This window comes from Gopherus flavomarginatus, chromosome 1, assembly GCF_025201925.1.
Source record: "Gopherus flavomarginatus isolate rGopFla2 chromosome 1, rGopFla2.mat.asm, whole genome shotgun sequence".
Lineage (NCBI taxonomy): Eukaryota > Metazoa > Chordata > Testudines > Testudinidae > Gopherus > Gopherus flavomarginatus.
The window spans coordinates 213660413-213674464 of NC_066617.1; the positions used below are offsets into that span (position 1 = coordinate 213660413).

A 14052-nucleotide genomic window follows, 5' to 3' on the forward strand; every position below is an offset into this window, starting at 1 on the left:
AATAAAGAAACTGCAATCACTACATAGAGTAAATCATTAAAAAAATGCTCTTATATTGCAGTTGAGAAGTATTAAACAACTCTGCCATCTTGACAAGAGAAAATTCATCATGTACATTAGCTGGTTTCAGAAATCCAATGTAAGACAAGTTCCACTTTCAATAAAACTCTTAATTTTTTAAGTAGCTAATACCTGGTGCCATTTCCCATCCCATTACAGCCAGGTTTTTAGGAAAATACAGAATGCTCCAGTAATCCACCCCCTGTGAGAGTCTAAAGAGCTTGCTCCTGTAATGAGAATGATACAGACTGAACCCTGCTTCTTTATTAAGCCCTATGGAAGGTAATGGGGATCTGTTTATTTACAGGAATACTCTCACATAGGCCCTGACCGTGCAAACTGCTTTGTGCAGGGACTACATAGTGTAATGAAGTGCTCTAAACTAAAGAATATGTAGACAAGGACAGTCCAGAAAGTCTTCTGTCCCTTAAAGGACTTGCCAAGTCACTGTCCATCTGTGAGAAGCCCCATTATATTCTCAATATGCTTTGGTTGGTAGGCATTCCAGCAAGCAGGTAGCAAAAAATCAATACATATGGCACTGAAATGCACAGGGGGAAATGAAATGCACTCTGAAGGAACCAAGACATAACAGTGGGTTAAGAGTAATTTCCCCACCAGTCTCCAAGGGGAGAGAAGAGTGGTGGAGTTCTTCTATATACCTAATTTATTCGTGCAGAGTAAAATTTACTTTAAAAAAAGTATCTTTTTCCTTAGTATTTTAATAATTGAATTAGTACTTTTCCCTCTAACATTGTTTATTCCAGGGCTCGGCAACCTTTCAGAAGTGGTGTGCCGAGTCTTCATTTATTCACTCTAATTTAAGGTTTCGAGTGCCAGTAATACTTTTAAATGTTTTTAGAAGGTCTCTTTCTATAAGTCTGTAACATATAACTAAACTATTGTTCTATGTAAAGTAAACAAGGTTTTTAAAATGTTTAAGAAGCTTCATTTAAAATTAAATTAAAATGCAGAGCCCTGGTAGCCAAGACCTGGATAGTGTGAGTGCCACTGAAAATCAGCTCGCTTGCTGCTTTTGGCACGCGTGCCATAGGTTGCCTACCCCTGGTTTATTCTTTCATGTTCTGTCTTTACACTGATTTGCATATAAGATAGTTTTAGTTCTCCCGTCCTTGTCCACTGCACCTTTGTCTTGCTCACTTTCTTGCATTGCCTCCTCAGGTCAAGGGACAGCTTACTTGAGCAAATGTTAAAGGGTGCCTGGGACCGGTAAAGGGTCATTCCTCCATTAATCACAACAGTAATGTCTTCTGAACCTTTGACGTATTCAGAGCATGGTAGCACAAAAACAAGTCTGTCCAGCCATGTGTCGTTGTCAGGCACTAGTGGGACACTAAAGTGAGCTCACTTCAAGTGAGCAAAGTCTCTCCTCCTCACCCCCAAACTGGATTCTGTGCTCTGAGGTAGTCCCTCCACACATCTTTAATCGCTTTCAGTGTATGGGGTGGTCCCCCATTCACCATGAACTAACTTAATGGGATTGGAGAAGAATATAACTTGTCCCTTCCAGTTTCACTGGCTTCTGCCTATGTGGTGAAGACTCCTCCTGCATCACCAGACCAACTTTCAGTCTCCTTCTCTCGGACTGCTTAGAAATTGGAGAGCTCCCAGCGCTGTAAGACCCCATCCCAATGAGGGGAGTAGCAACCAGCACTGGGAGTGTAGCTACCAGCGCTGGTGCACTGTCTACACTGTCACTTTACAGCGTTGCAACTTTTTTTGCTCAGGGGTGTGTGTTTTCACACCCATGAGCAAGAAAGTTGCAGTGCTGTAAAGTGGCTGTGCAGACAAGGCCTAAAGATTTAGTTTTAAAGCTGTTGGGACTTGCCTCCCCTCTTGCTAGTGGTATGTATTTTTCCTCATAGACTTCTAGTGTCTGACCCTGCATCTATGTCAATACGGTATCAGAGAGACTGTTAGAACAGGATATACTCATTTAGGAATGTGAAACGTAAATAAAGGAAGTAACTAGTGCATTTGTAGCAAAAAGCTGTCATTTTCCACTTATTTTTGATGAGGATGAAGTCCTTGGAACAGCTAACAACCTGAACTTGTGCAGTAAGGTCACATGTTAAGTGAACCCATAGTGAGAATTCAGAGAGCTATTTGGTGGTTACTTTCATTTAAGGTCACACTGTACCACCCAACAATGAACTTCCAGAGTGCTGAAAAAATAGTACATAAAGGAGAATGTGAAAGAATAGTTCCCTTCATACCTGTCCTTGGACTAGCTATCAGATATATGTAAACAGTGATACTTATACTTCAGTAGCTTGATAACGCAAACATGAAATGATATATCATAACCCTTTTGCTGCATTCAGACTTCTATACTTTATAGCATGTGGCTCTTCTCTGAAGGCTTTTCTGTAGTGAATGCCTAATTGTTCTACAAGATGATACTGCTTAGCAAAACAGAGTCAATGTTAACCATTCATTTTAGATTTTAATTCCTTCTAGATCCACAGCTTTACAGATCAACTTCTTTGTATCTTTAAGGCAATGAATCTGAAGAGCCGAATTGTGACTGAAGACCTCATTTGCTTTTCTTTGGTACTGAATGGATAATTGTTTGTAAATGGTTATTTCCTTTTATTTTGTGCCCACTGTGCTAAATGGATTAGGTAAAAGACCAGAGATTGGACAGTGTGGGTGTACAGACAGTCCTCAGACTTACAATATTATTGGTTCCTGAAAATTGCGTTGTAAGTCAAAACGTAACTTGGAACCGCAGTCCACTCCATTGCAGGACTGAGTATTGTAAAGTCGAAACCAGTGGTCGTACGTCGAAACGGTGTCAATTCAGAAATATCGTAAGTGACGCTGTCTTAAGCTTAACGCCGTAAAGTCGAGGACTGCCTGTACAGCACTTCCTCAAAAAGAGCCCACCCTACACACAGGCATATCATACATCGTTTGAAAGCATACTTTATGTATGGTATGCTGTGTAGCTGTCAAGTGGTGCCATAAACTTGTAGGTGAGGTGAAACAAAGGTACCCAGAATGAAAGTGTCATTTTTTTGCACAGTTTCAGAAACATTGCACCATGACTATTTTTACTGTTTAAGATAATTTCAAAACCTTAATGTCGTTCATTGGTCATTGCTCCAAATGACTGTGTATTAAAAGATGTTTGTTGGGTTTGCATGGGCAAGTATTTTTTTCAGAAATGATGTTGTTTAGCATGTGGCAAAATGGCAACCCTGAACATTTTGCAATATACCAGAGATCAGCAACATGTTAACAGATTCGGCTGATTGCGGCTCCCACTGGCCGCGGTTCGCTGCCCCAGGCCAATGGGGCTGTGGGATGCAGCGTGGGCCGAAGGATGTGCTGGCCACAGCTTCCCGCAGCCCCCATTAGCCTGCAGTGGGGAACCGCAGCCAGTGGGAGCCGCGATCGGCCGAACTCGCGAACACGGCAGGTAAACAAACCAGCCTGGCTCGCTAAGGGGCTTACCTTGGTGGGCTGCTTGCCAAATCTTGCCGATCCCAGCAGTATACTAACATGAAATGTTTTCGCATTGCATATTCTTAATTATCAAAGTGTCTCACAAGTTAATAGTTTTCTATACTTTTAATTGAAATTTTCTGACCAGTCTCTCACTGAAGATTGTGTGCACCAGTAGCGGTAGGATTGTGTGTCCGTAATTTGAGCTGTAGATATAAATGTATGTGAGTTCCTAGTGTAGTGTTTCTCCATTTGTAAGCATTTGTACATACAATGTAGCATCTAGTCTGCCTGATAGAAGGTTTTAATTTGTAATTGCCTGTGCATTCATTATTAGCCTTTGAAATAGTCAAATTAAAAAGCTAGTTTCTAAACAGGAGTACTTGTGGCACCTTAGAGACTAACAAATTTATTTGAGCATAAGTTTCGTGGGCTACAGCCTACTTCATCAGATGCATGCCGTGGAAAATACAGTAGGAAGTTTGTGTGTGTACGTACACACACACACACACACACACACCATGAAACAATGGGTGTTACCAGACACACTATAATGAGAGTGATCTGTTAAGGTGAGCTATTACCAGCAGGAGAGAGAGAGAAGCTTTTTGTAGCGGTAATCAGAATGGTCCATTTGCAGCAGTTGACAAGAAGGTGCGAGGAACAGTAGGCGGGGGAAATAGTTTTACTTTGTGTAATGACCCATCCACTCCCAGTCTTTATTCAAGCCTAATTTAATGGTATCCATTTTGCAAATTAATTCGAATTCAGCTATCTCTTGTTGGAGTCTGTTTTTGAAGTTTTTTTGTTGTAATATTGTGACTTTTAGGTCTGTAATCGAGTGACCAGGGAGATTGAAGTGTTCTCCGACTGGTTTTTGAATGTTATAATTCTTGACGTCTGATTAGTGTCCATTTATTCTTTTACGTAGAGACTGTCTGGTCTGGCCAGTGTACATGGCAGAGGGCCGTTGCTGTCACATGATGGATGGCATATATCACATTGGTAGATGTGCAGGTGAATGAGCCTCTGATAGTGTGGCTGATGTGATTAGGTCCTGTGATGGTGCCCCCTGAACAGATATGTGGACAGAATTGGCAACGGGCTTTGCTGCAAGGTCATTTTCCTGGGTTAGTGTTTTTGTTGCTTCAGGCAAATACTCACCAGCAACCACATACTCACTCAAGTATTCATAGCTGTAAAATTATTTGACCAATTGCCTTGAAACAGTTATTCCCATGCAATGTTATAAGGGGAGTATATACAAGTTTGGCTTAAACTGAATGGTTCAATACCAAGGGTAAACTTTTTATGACTTGAAACTTGAAGAGCTTGACCAATTTTCTTCATATTTTTTCAGAGAAGAAAAAGCCATTGGATGCTAGTTTGTAATGCATCCACTGCTATCGACCATAATTAGTAGATAAACCACACATTTGGAAAGCTGCTCCTATAATTAGGGTTGCCAACTTTCTGTGGGCACAAAACTGAACGCCCTGGCCCTACCTCTTCCCCGAGGCCCTGCCCCCCACTCACTACATTCGCCCTCCCCTAATAGCTCGCTCTCCCCCACTCTCACTCTCTTTGTTCCAGCCTAGTGAATGGGTTGGGATGTGGGAGAGGGTGAGGGCTCTAAATGGGGGTGCGGGGCTCTGGGGTGAGGCCAGATATGAGGGGTTCAAGGTGAAGGAGGGGGCTCCAGGCTGAAAGTTGGGGTTTGGGAGAGGGTGTGGGCTATGGGGTGGGGCTGGGAATGAGGGTTTTGGGGTGCAGGCTTGAAGGTGGGGCAGAGGGATTTGGAATGTGAGAGGGGGCTGCAGGTTGAGGTAGAGGGTTGAGGTGTGGGTGTATGAGGGCTCTGGGCTGAGGGTGCTGGCTCTGGGGTGGGGCTGGGGATAAGGGGTTTGGGGTGCAAGAGGGAGCCCCAGGGTGGGGCTGGGGATGAGGGGTTCAGTATGGGGGATGGCTCTGGGATGGGGCAGGGGGTTGAGGTGTGTGGGGGGGTGAGGGCTCTGGGCTGGAGATGCGGGCTCTGGCCAGGGATGAGGGGTTTAGGTTGCAGGAGGAGGCTCTGGTTTGTGGGGGGGCTCAGGGCTGGGGAGAGGGTTGGGGCTTACCTGCAGCGGCTCCCAGTCAGCAGTGCAGTGGGAGACTAAGGCAGGCTGCCTGCTTGTCCAGGGGCACTGTGCTGTGCCCTGGAAGCGACCAGCAGGTCCGGCTCCTGGGCGGCAGGAGGAAGAAGGGTCTGCGGCACACGCTGCTCTTGCCTGCTGCAGGCGCCACTCCCCCAGCTCCCATTGGCCGGTTCCTGGAGCTGGTGCTTGGATCGGGGGCAGCACGTGCTGCGGAGCCTCCTTCCCCAACCCCTCCGCCGCCTAGGAGACGGACCTGCTAACCAGACTTTTAATGACCTGGTCGGCTGTGCTGACCAGCGCTGCCAGGGTCCCTTTTCGATCTGGTGTTCTGGGCGAAAACCGGACACTTGGTCACTCTATCTATAATGTAGACCCTCTGGAAGTACAGGCTTCTACCACTTGAGCTAAGGAAAAACATATATTACTGTGAAATATAGATGGGCCCTCTCTAAGCTAAAACCAGCCATCAAAGGACAAACTACTTACTCTCACAACTGTAAACATTATGTTAAAAAGTCTTTAGTAACTTAACTTAATTTTGTTTTACTTTCTTCAAAGGTAGTTTTTAATGGGATACCTGTCAAAAATTTACATGGGTAGTAATGAGTAATTTATGAACTAATGCCACCCAATAGAGATTAGAAGTATGATTTAAATTTTTGGTTAACTTATTAGTGACCTCTCGTAATATACTACAAACAGTTTCATTAGTTTTCTTCATGCTTTGCAGAAAAAAGTATTTTTAGCCTTTGGGCTAAGCCTGGCAATTTTCAGGCGAAGTCCCTTCTGCTAACTAAACTTACAAGGATGAGGGTAAGCCCTAAATAAAAGGGTTTACAGCAGAACTTGCTTAAAAATTTAACTATGGAAAAGCTGTTTCATGGTCTAACCTAACCTTATGTATAGCTTTCCTACTACCAAAATCTTTTGACTTCACTTGACAAGATTCTGTTAGCTTTGTAAATATTAAAATTCAAATAGATGACAACTTAGCTTAACAGCTCTGACGAAGGCTGACGCTAAGGTACAGGTTAGGTGCCTCACAATCTTGTATCCTCATAAAACTCCTGAGATGTAGGGAAGTTGAATTATCCCCTTTTATAGATAGGGAACTGAGGGATTAATTGACATGCCCAAGGTCACTTAATCTGTGTTAGAACAGGGAATTGAATAGAACCCAGATATCCAGTGTTCGTAGTTAATGCCTTAGCCACTGGACCTTTTATGTTAGTTATAAAATGTGAATTGTGATTAGCATTAATACGTTTAACAATGAATTTCATGAAATCTGTGTATATATTGAAATGTAACTTAACATACTAGGATATGAAATGGCCCTGTATATAGTATAATAATTTATTATAGTTACAGAACAAAAGGAAGTAGTCTGCTGTGATAATACTGAGTCTTGCATGCTTTGATTTGATCTGAATCATAATTTGTAAAGCTATAATTCTTAGGGTTTTAAAAATGGAATATTCACAGACAACTTACCGATTGCTTCTCCATTCCTATTCTACTGATCGCAGATTTAAATGTTAACTGTAACTAAAATTAAGGCAATGTTTGAATTTTTTAAATAATATATTATGTGGACACTGACAGCTGATAATACTAACTGTGGAGGTTAAGTTAGCTACCAGTAGCAAGTAAAGTTTCTCTTATGGAGGGAATTAAATAGTGCTTTTCATTTAGTCTTTATAAAAATCCCTGTGGACTCTCTTATTCCTATCCTTCAGGTTAGTGTATGATAATCATATTATCCCACTGTTTTATCATTACCAGTACTTCTGTATTTTCCTCCCCTTTCTGCTGTTCTCTCCTAAAACACATTCTTTTGGGCTTCGTGCACTTTATATGCTGCAAAGTAAAATATACAAGAATGATGATCTCTGGAGAACAGGCAGGTAATGTTTTGTAGACCAGAGGTGATATCCTGGCTCCACTGAAGTCAGAGATTTTTGTGATTGCCTTGAAGAGGCCCAGACTTCATCCCAGGATTCTAGTAAATTTTCACTTTCTGCCTGCACAAGAACAGACTTCAAAAGATCATAGACAGGACAATGAAGAAAGAAGTAGAAAAAGCACAGGAATTGGATTTGGTCATATCACATTAGTAAAAAGCCCCCTGGAAAGCTGTTGGGCAAGTTTTGATCTTAGAAAATGTGAGGTAACAAAGGCAGCTTGTAGTTGTTTGGGCTGAGATTGAGACTGGGAGTGAGGAAACTCCTGTGCTGTAAATTCTGGATCTGCCACCGACTTGCTGAGTGTAACTTAACCCTTCTGTTTCCCCAGCATTAAAATAAAGATACATTGCAGGGGTGCTGTAAGCATTAACTAGTGAATGTTGACAGAAAGCACTAAAGCATATGAGGTTATTACAGTATTTCCTAAATTGATTGGCTCTTGAGAACATCTTTGTGGTTATAACATTTTTATTAAAATTAATGTTTAAAATCAAATATACACAAGAAGGAAGCTACTATACATCTGGGGTCCAGCTTGAAATATGAGGGATTGCAGCTCTGTTACAAAGATCACAAGATACATACATATCACATAACCAGCATAGACCCAGACTGGGGTGCGGGAGCTTTTAAAGCATCAGTGGATAAGTGGGCTCAGGTACACCACCCTTGGAATGTATAAAGAGTCCAAGTCTGTATCATTGAAGCAAATAAGTATAGGGTTGTGTGCGTCCCTTGGTTTGTCAGGGAAGGAAGTGGGTTATTTCCCTGGTCGGTGGTTTTGATTACTCAATGTAGTATTGACGGTGTCCCATGATGTGTTCCATATAGATGTCTCTGGACCACCTGATGGTGTTGAACACCACGAACTGTCTCATGAGCCCGGCATAGTGTCGTCCAGCTCCACATACTCTCAGTACTGGCTTGTAGGGGTCCCATGAGCCCAGGGCTCCCACGATCAGGGTGTGTATCTGGCCCTCATAACCCTGGGCTCTCAGGGTGTCAGCCAGCGGGGTGTACTTCAGCGCCTTCCATGCTCAGGCCTCGTGGAAGGCTGGTGACCTCTTTTCAAATGTCACTGTGATGTCTGCCAGGAGAACCATCGTCTTTTTTTATGTCCATCATGATGATGTCGGGTTGCAGTAGGCTGTCTGTCCCGGGGATAGCGGAGTCAACGGTGATCTTCCCCAGGGACGGCGAGATGGCTTTCACCAGCTGGTTCTGGATGGTGTTGTGGCTGTGCCACCAGGCTCCGGAATGCTGTTTGCATCCAGACAGGATGTGGGGCAGGGTCTCGTTGGTGTAGCCGCACTTCCTGCAGTGCCTGTCCTGGTTGCCATGGTGAATGGCTCCCTTGTGGGGGACGCAGTTGAGCCGGTCCTAGTGGACAAAATACCAGTCGGCAAACCTGGTGAAGCTGCCCCCAGGGAGGAAGTGGTTGCTGGTTTCCCACTTGCTGGACACTTCGAACACCTTTCACTGGTCCAGCTTCTGCTTGAGGTTCTCGGCATAGTGGCAGCAGATGGCGTCTTTCAGGGTCCTTTCCAGCGTTGTTCGGGCGGTTGGGGTGGTGATGATGTGGTCCGGGGTGTGGTGCGTGGCACCAGTACTCCCATCTCCCAGTGCTCCTTGCACCACTTCCAGCGGCAGCCGATCCTCTTTCCCAGGTGTCTCGAGGCGTTGCAGGTGTGGGACCAGAGAGAGGACAGGTCTCCCCCTTCTCTCCTGAACTCAGCCTCCAGGGAGCCGCTGAGATAAGTGGCAACATCCTGCTTGGAGGGGGCCCTCGTAATGCTTTTCCTGACCATTTCCCGTACAGCTTCCTGCGCGATGCTCCTCACCATCAGGTCTGGGCATGTCAGGAGACGGAAGGCATGAGTCATCACTGTCACATTGCACAGGTCCCCCATCCGAGGTATGTTGGCACCGCCCTGCCTGTGGGAAATGTAGATGACGTTGGTGCTGGCCCTCTGGGGAAGGTAGAGCCATTTCCTCACCAGCTGCCTGATGGTGTTATCGGCCTTGTTCAGGGGCACCTTGGCTACAGCCAATCCTCTGAGGACAAAGAGATGTGGGAGATCAGGAAGGGACTGTGGGCGTTGATCTTTTGCCAGGGGTTGAGCAGGGAGGAGTCAATTTGGGCCGCATCTTGCAGCATCTCCACGATGGTGTCTTCGGGGGGTCTGTCGGATGCAGACTCCTGTTGGCGTGACTAGGTGTTGGTATACCTGTCTCTCTTCGAGGGATGCCATGGGCTTGCCCTGGATCAGGAACCGTGATGGCCGGTGGAGGGAGGCGCACTTTTTGGGGTTGAAGCGGAGGCCCATCCACTCGGTGGCTCGGCTGGTGATATCGAGCATTTGCTGGAGGCTTTCCGAGCTGTCGGCGATGAGGGCCAGATCATTCATATAGGCCAGAATGTTGATTTTCTTGCTGTGCAGGTTGAAGCTGTTTGGGCCACTGGAAATGACTCGGATGAGCGGTTCCATGGCCAGGTTGAAGATGATGAGGGTGAGGGGGCATCCTTGTTTCACACCGTAGCAGATGGGGATGGCGTCTGTCTCTACATCCGTGATGCAGATGGTGGTGGTGCAGTCCTTGTAGAGGATCTGGATGAAGGTTTCTAGCATCCCAAACTCTTCCAGGGTGGCAAAGATGTGATGGTGAGGTATGGACCCGAAGGCGTTGGTCAGGTCAAGCCGTGCTACGGCGCATTGCCTCCTGGACCTCGTGGCCTCCTGGATGGCCGTCTGGAGAAGGAAGTTGTGCACGTAGCGTCCCTCACAGGACATGAAGCCCTTCTGCACTGAGCTGACTGTGCCCCCACACACTGACCAGTCCGTGATCCTTGTTGCAAGGCAGCTGGCATACAGCTTGTGGATGGTGGAGCAGAGGGAGATGGCCTCCAGTTTCCGGGGTCATCTCGTTAGCTGTTTTTGTGGATGAGTATGGTCATGGACCTTTTCCCGGAGCGGGGAGCACCGCAGAACTGCTTGCATTTGTTGAAGATGGCAGCCAGCACCAAGCAGCCTGGGTCTCGCTTCTCAGCAGGTAGTAGCGGATACCATCTTTTCCAGAGGTTGTGGTTTTGGTCCTAATCACCCTCACAGGCACCTCCTGCAGGGAAAAAGTCTCACTCTAGGTTCTCTGTGAGGTTGATCCAGGGTAGCGGGAGAAGTCATTCTGGGCATCACACACAAATGTACTTGTGGATAATACATTTTAACTCATTGCCTGCATGAGCCTTCAAATCCACAAACATGCTCTAAAAAGGTACAATATGTTTGTTGTCAGAAATAAGAAGTATTTTAGTCTTAAATTGCAATGGTGGTAGAACAAAAAGCCTGGTAAGCCTGTCATCTGAACAAACTCTTCTTTCTGCTTTCAGACAATTTAAAATGACAGTTGATATTACCACAGATAAAAGGAGTATGTTTTTACATATTTTTGTGTGTATTTATAGGCTTGCATCCACACGTAAATACATGTAAACTGTGCGATTAATTCATTTTTATGATATTTGACAATTTTAGCTTATTATTCTTTGAAAAAAATTGTGCTATGGTCCACATATCTGCAATGGGTATTTCAGCCTGCTTTGAGGCAAAAATAGATATGTCAATTACTGGCAGAAAGGGAGTGTCCCAACCTCTTGAGTCAGGTGTTTTGTTCCACCTCTGCAGCAATGTGAAGGTATAAGGAGACCTTTCTGCTGCAAAGCTGTTGGAAGAAAATCCTAAAATGTTTCAAATTTGTAACTAAAAATTTGGCTCAGTAAGTTGGCTGTCTCTTTTAGCCATATCCCAGGGATGTGTTTATCGTTTGGGGAGTTTTCTCCCTGAGCTGTTTCCTATTTACAAGGACTACAGTAGCAGGTGCCCCTGCAGCCTCTGAATGAAGCAAGACCAAAACAGCATATATTTGTTTTTATTTGTTGTTTCGGTCTGCCATCAAATATCTCATTGGGGAGCTTGGCCTTCACTGTGGGCAAAATGCGGTTTTGTCTTCAGCAGGCATCTCGGCATCATGCCCTCCATGGATGAAAAAGAAGCAGGGAGCATAGAAAGTTGGCTCCAGTGGCATCTCCAGGAAGGGAGCAATGCTAGGACAGCATTCTGGAAAGAAGACTATGTCTATGTTTCATCTGTCTTCACTTCCCCTGGAAGGGCTTGTATGTAGCATGGACACTGCAGTCCATGGGATCTCTTGTTGTGGGGAATCAGACACCAGGGCATCAGGCTTTTAGAGAAGCCATTATCAAATTCTGTGCTGCTCCTTGAGAGACCCAGAAATGGGACCTAAAATCGGCAGGGTTACAGTAAGTTTGGCATCTTTGGCTATGTTTATACTACAAAGTAGGGGTCTGATTCCTCTGCTTGTGTACACATACTTGCATTAGCGCTCGTTGAGCTATCATGAGTATAAACAGATAGTGGAGCTGAGGTAGCATGGGTAGTAGCAGTGGAGATATGGCTGAGCTATGCTCAGTACATACCCATTAATTTCAGATGGGTTTTTATTTGGTGCAACTCAGCTGTGCCTCTCCTGCTGCTACCTGTATTACTGTGGCTACACTGCTATTTATACTTGTGCTAGCTTGATGAGCAGTAATTCGAGTATGTGAGCAGGGAAATCACACAGCTAGCTCATAGTGTAGGCATAACCTTTGAGAGCAAGACGAGAGCTACATGTCTGAACTCTTGGGTGTGGTGCTTTAGATGCTGAAAGTGCATGCCCAGGCAGTTCAGCTCACAGCTCTTAAACTCTGGTTGGGATAATACATTAAGTCAAGTAACAGAGTAGTCATGGAATCATCACAAAGGTAGAATAAAATCTTTTCCCCAGCTAGACGCTGTAGAAGGGAGTGCAGGCCACTTGGCAACTTGGAGTAGACCATGAAATGTAACAGGAAAGAACAATAACACTTTGCAAGTGGCATCCAAAACTTGCAGGAAGGCAGGAACCAAGGTGAAGTCAGTAGATGCTGCTCAGTGCAACCTGTGACTTTCTCCTCTAGTTGATGTAGACCTTGCCATACTGATATGAGGCTCTATTACTTTTGGAGCAAATGATTCCTCTCTCAACTGGTCAAAATATGGTTATTGATGGTGGTGCAGAGGAAGTAATGTGGAGGTACTGATCATGGCTCTATAATTATGGGTGAGTTGAGTTTTGCATTTAAAGTTGTGATTCATGCTCTTTATTATGTATGAAGAACACAGGGAATCCTCCTTAAAATTACAGCACCTACTCTTTGACTATAGAATGAATTTTCTATTAATTTATGGGCAATTTAGTTTAAAAGGTGTTTTTTTTAATTTTAGCATCTTGTATCAGAAATTTTTATTCCATCCTAGTATAAAATTCAAACTCTTCAAACTTCCTATGTAGTTGAAACTCACTGAAATCCTGAGAATGTGCTACACTAGATTTTTATTTTTATTTTTTTTTAGGACTAATGGTCGTTTTTTGTAATGTTTTTATTATTGAAGGTTTCTTCATCAGCTGGGCCTTATGAATTTTTATGATACTTTTACAAACTGACATTTATTTCAAAATCGCTACCCTCTTGTTCTTAGTTGAACGGAGGCAACAGGCTGCCCTCTGTTAAGATGACCTTCTCAAAATGGCCACTAGTGCCGTTTTTCTCTTTAAGATTTAGGAGAAATCAAAGATAGTACATGCATAGGTTGTAGCCTCTAGAATATCTTTTTAAAAATTAAAAGCAAGCCTATAAAAACAAGTCTTTGATGTTGCCTTTTTTCTATATTATCTGAGTGATTTAAAGTTGCCTAAGGAATTTGGACACCCAGGACTCATTTTAAATTCTTTCTATTACTCTTTTTTTTCATTAGCTCAGCTAGGAGCAAAGCTGCAAGCTGCCTGAAAAATGTCTTTTATATCCTTTACTTCTATTGTACTAATATTGGTCTGAAAAGATATTTCCTATAGCCATGTGGAGCAGAGAGATCTAATGAACTGATACCATACTCTTCAGTCTTAGAGGCAGTAGTTCATATCTATAAGTAGTTCAGTGTTTCCAAAGTATGAACTGTGTGTAAACCATGTCATGATTTTTGCCTGAGTTTGCAAACAGCCTGAAACAGAGACTCAGACGTATAAATTCCCCTATTGCTGTTGTTGTCATTGTTAATATAATTGAAATGTCAGCTCTAAAGCCCAACAATGGCACTTCAGTCTCAACATTAACTTGTTTATTGTAACAGATGGAACAAGAAGGGTGAGTGGGGGGAATGAAGCCCTTTGGGGTGGAAATTGGGAGTGTCTCTAGGGAAGGAAATGTAGAAAGAACGACAGAGGAAACACCCAAAAACAGGAGAAGTAGAGAGAGGAGATATGGAATAGAGAGAAATAAAGGGTAGAAGTAACAGTGGCCTAAAGGGGGGACCATATTTTCT

The 14052-nt window shown here is 44.0% G+C and overlaps 1 protein-coding gene across 12 annotated transcripts in view; it reads left to right on the forward strand.

The window, feature by feature from the left end:
• The window catches only part of CASK (calcium/calmodulin dependent serine protein kinase), a 410527-nt gene that overhangs the window by 116750 nt on the left and 279725 nt on the right, over positions 1 to 14052 (forward strand). The gene's annotated exons all lie outside the window — the stretch shown is intronic.